Source organism: Fukomys damarensis, unplaced genomic scaffold (genome assembly GCF_012274545.1).
Source record: "Fukomys damarensis isolate Sample0158 unplaced genomic scaffold, DMR_v1.0_HiC HiC_scaffold_16, whole genome shotgun sequence".
In the NCBI taxonomy this organism is placed as follows: Eukaryota; Metazoa; Chordata; class Mammalia; order Rodentia; family Bathyergidae; genus Fukomys; species Fukomys damarensis.
Genome location: NW_022900928.1, coordinates 77037129 through 77041926, shown reverse-complemented (window position 1 = coordinate 77041926; position 4798 = coordinate 77037129). Strand labels below are relative to the sequence as shown.

At 33.2% G+C, this 4798-nt stretch overlaps 1 pseudogene; it reads right to left on the bottom strand.

Moving 5' to 3' along the window:
• Positions 1-516: 516 nt before the first annotated feature.
• LOC104856942 lies at positions 517-2011 on the bottom strand (annotated as a pseudogene).
• Positions 2012-4798: the final 2787 nt, after the last annotated feature.

The following is a 4798-nucleotide window of genomic DNA, read 5'->3' as shown; positions in this document are numbered from 1 at the left end:
GAATGTATATAAGAATGTTACTATTTGTTAAACGTTTGAAAGAATTTACCAGTGAATGCATTGGACTTATATTTTCCTTAAAGATTTAAAATCTTGCATAGCTATAAAAATTTTTGATTTCTTGTTTCAGTTTGGGGGAATTGTATTCTTCAGGGGATTTATCCATTTTAAATAAATTCTCAAATAATGTACATTGAAATACATTATTTTTATTGTCCTTTTAAAAAATGTATGTATATATGTATGTATGTATTTATTTACTTTTGTACTGAGGATGGCACTTGGGTCCTTGTGCTTGCGAGGCAGGCAGCAGAACCATTGAGCTAAATTCCTGGCCCTTAAAATTTTTCTTTAAGTAATTTATTAATTATAACAACTGGGAAGAATAGTATGAAGATGTGAATACTTCAGCTAAGTGAAGTGAAGAAATAAACTTGTACTTTAAATCTGTTCTCCTGCCTTTTTATGTGGCCATTTCTTGGCCACCATAAATCCCAGGTGAAAATCTTCTGTTCTTCAATGTTCTAACAAAAGGTTTTGGACTTGTAGTTCACATGCAGGTGATTCAGTCCTGTTCTTAAGGAGGGAGATCTCCAACATGGGAAAGTCACTGAATGTCATCTTGGATGTAGGAAGCACTGTTTGATGCCTTTAGCAATACTGCAGTGATTAATGGGTTAAGGATATCTGCCTTTTCTTTGACCCCAGTAGTTGTCAGGAAAGTGGTGATCTCTTTAGATAAAGAGGACAACTCTTTGCACAGCACAGTTGTCACCTGGGAAAGAGTTTGTCTTCTTTCTATGACTGTCATGTCCTTCTGTCCATGGAAAACTAATGCTGCTGTTTTTTGAAATAGTTCAATTGAGCAGGCAGTCAATTCTGCTGGGGTCCACATTGCAAATGCATGGATATCTTTTATGAAATTTTTAGAGACAGTATTTTCTGCCTCCAACTGTTTTTCTCCTTCTTTATTCTCTGCTAATGTGCTTGTTGGACTTGCCTTGATTCATTCATAAGCAGTATTTCTTGTCCTGGCAAGTTTCTCTTGTTTGGAAGAGACGTGCATCTGGGAAAACAGTTCTGTTATGTCTTGGTAAAATTTTCATCCCCTTTTTTCTCTTCCTTCTCTTCTTCACAAAACTCTGCTAGGGAAAATGCTTCTTTGAGTTGCTCTAATTCAAGTTTTGGATCTAATTCTTCTCCACTTAGAGAATTGAGAATAGATTTTATCTTTAATTCACTTTCTCAAGAAAGCATCTCCAGAGCTTCTAGATGTGAAAGGCCTTGAAATTCATTAAAGAGTAGCCCATAATGAGTTTTTTTTGTGAGTTTTCATGGTAAGCTCATTGGAAGTCCATAGCTGTTCTTTGTCCTTCATCTCTCATAAAACCTGGCATAATGTAGAATTTTAGTTCATTAGCTCCTTAGTTCTTTTAAAGCCAGGATCCCCTTCTGCTATTACATCAATTGTCTTTTTCCTAATGAATTATAAGGTATCTAAACCCCCAAAGGTAATGCTCTTTCCTGTGCTCTGAACAGCAGTAGAAATAGTCAAGAATACACCAAATAGACCAGTCACCAGGGAGGAGTTTTCATTCTTTCTGGCATTTGCCTCTCCTGCTGCACACTTGATTTCAGAGGAAATTTCACTGGGATTAGGGATCCCAAGGGAAGTCTCTGCCTTCTCAATGACATTTGAAATACCTTGTCCTACTGTAGGCACTGTATCTGAGATGAAGGAGAGCGAATACTTGCCCCAGCTTCCCCAATAGCCCCATCCAGTCTGGGTTACATCTTTAGAAACAGTCTCTTGAACTTTGGAAGTTTCAAGGTCACTGGGAAGTTTGACCTATGGTCTTTTCCAAGTGGATGCCACAGATTCTGATTTACTCTCTGGCTTGGCATTTTGGTCAGCAGGCTCAGAATTCTTGTCAAGCTCACAGATTCTATCTTCAAGGGTAGGGCTTTTCTCCGTTATTACTGGAGTCTCACTATCATCTTTTTCTGACATGATTAGAGCATCACCGCATCCAGCACCACTGACTTGCTGCTCCTTAGAATTTTTTAGTATCCATAGGCTTTCCTGGTTATAGCTTTCTTTTCATTCTTTCTATTGTATCTTGTTTTTTCTTGACCAGCCCTACTAGGGATAGTTAGTTTTTCAAAGAATTAACTTTTGTCTTTCTTTTTTATTTTAAAAATGTCTTTTGTTCACCCTTTCCTTAGATTAATATTTTTAGCCATCTTGTGATGGAATAATATTGATTTTAATTTGTGTTACTTCCACCAATATGCATTTAAATACAAATTTTGCTTTAAATACTGCTTTAGTTGTACCTCACACATTTTTATCTATTGTGTCTTCATTCAGATAAAAATACTTTACAATTTTCATTGATTTTATTTGATAGGAATAATTCAGAATTGTATTTCTTAATTTCTGAATGCTTAGGGGAATTTCTAGTTTTAGTAACTGATTTTTAATGCTATTCGGTGGTAGTCACAAAACATAATTCATGTTTTATATTTTTTGTTATCTTTTGAGACTTGATTTATTGCCTAGCATATAATATCTTGGTAAATGTTTCATAGGCATTTGAAAGTACTGTAATGTATAAATTCTGTAGTTGTTGGGTTTAATGTTCTATATTAGTTGAAAATGGGAAATTAGAAATTGGAAATTATTTACATCTATGTACTTACGATTGTTTTTGCTTATTTTGTCAATTATCGAGAACTGTTTTAACAAATCGCCAAACTGTGATTGTAGGTTTATCTAATTTTCATTTCATTATTTACTAATTTTTAAAATTTTTTCCTCATTCAGTTTATTGGTACATTTTAGGTATACAGTATAGTTACATTCATTATTGGGATCTTGTACCTTTACATGATAGGTCATGGTTCATTTAGTTATTTTGCATTTTGCCTTATGTATTTAAAAACTGTGCTATTTGTTGATGACAGATTTATGTACAACATTGCATGTAAATTATATTAACATAAATATTTTGCTTTTATGCTTGTGAAATGTCCTCCTTTATCTCTAGTGATACTTTTTTCTAACAGCGTACTTTGACTTAAGTTAGTGTTGCTAAGCTGTTATTTTTTTCTGTTTCTATTTTCCACTTTTTTGGTGCCCTTCTGTTTTCAAGTTCCTATGTTTTTTAGGATACAGTTGTTACTTTTAAAACTTACTTTCATAGCCTTTGATTCTAACTGGACTTTTTAGTCCATAGTCTTTCTAGTTTTTTTATAGAATTAGTGTAAAATTTACTTAAGATATACTTTTAGGCTGTTTTTAATATATTCACAAAACTGTACAATAGTTACCATTATCTAATTCAAGAACGTTTTAGGAAGTACTCCTTATTTGTTAGAAGTAACTCATGTTCCTTTTCCCCAGCCTCTGAGAAAGGCTAATATTCTTAATGGTTCTCTGGACTTGCCTATTCTGGACAGTAACAGCATACTTTGTCTTTATAGACCTGACTGTTTTATATATATATATGGGGGTGGGGGAGACGGAGACAGAAGGCCATGTAATAGAGTCTGGCTTCTTTCATTTAATGTAATTGTTTTTATGTTTATATATTATAAATATTAATGATAATTTTGGGTTTACATTAATATTTACATATTTCCCATTTTTTTCATCTATTATTTTTTCCTATATTTCTGTAGTTCTGAGATCAGTTTACTTGATTTCCTGGTAGTAAATTTTTTCAACTTTTGTGTGAAAGTAGTTTATTTTACTTGCCTTTTTATTGGGTAATTTTGCAAGATACAAAGTTCTAGGTTGTCAAAAACCACATTGCTATCATTGCTTCTTTGTAGTCAACTTATCTTTTATACTCTGATTATTCCTAATTTTTCTTAGTGTTTGTTTTTTATTAGTCTAACTGTAATAAACCTAACTTTTTAAAAAATCTTGCTTGAGATTTGTACAACTTCAAATCTTTAGCTTGATGACATTCAAAAGCTTGTAAAATGTTTCAGCTATTATTTTTAAAAATTGCTTTTGTCTCTTTCACTTTTTTCCTGAGTTATTAATTTGTCATATTGTATTTTAGATTTTTACCAATCTATTGTTCCTTATGCTGTCTTGTGATTTTTCTCTTCCTTTTTCCTCTCTGTGTACTTCAGTGTAGATATTTTCTGTTATCTTTCAGTTCCTAAGGTTGTGGTTCTGGAAGTGCCTCCTGTATTGGTTACTTTCCTGGGCCTTCAGGGCAAGTAGTTTTATGTTTTGCCCAGCATTTGTGTTTCATTGACATCCTAGTTTGATGCATTCTGCTTCATAGATTGGAAGCAGAAATACCTGTTTCTTCTTTATCCTGCAATTTTACTGATGCTCAGCACAGTTCTATAGGTATTGATATAAAATACTGGTGTTATAGATTGTTTTCAAGGTTCAAATTGTGCTGAAAAGATAAAATCACATTTTTGGGGGGGTATTGGGAATTGAACTCAGGACGTTGCACTTGCCAGGCAGGCGTAGCACCACTGAGCTAAATATTCTGGCAAAACCACTTTTTTAAAAAAAATATGATAACTACTTTTAACTATAAAAGTTAACTAGTTACTTTTGTGCTCTGGAGTAAAAGCAGGTATTTTGCACATTAGAAAAAAAATCTCTGAAAACCAGACTGGAAATAAAGGATCAGTGCTAGCCACTTGAGTACTTTTAACCGAAGTTAAAACCAAACATATTTCTTGGCTCTTTGAATTGTGTTCACTGGGGAGATTTTATAGAAATGGAAATTCTTATCAGAATCTTTCATGTTTTCATCTCTAG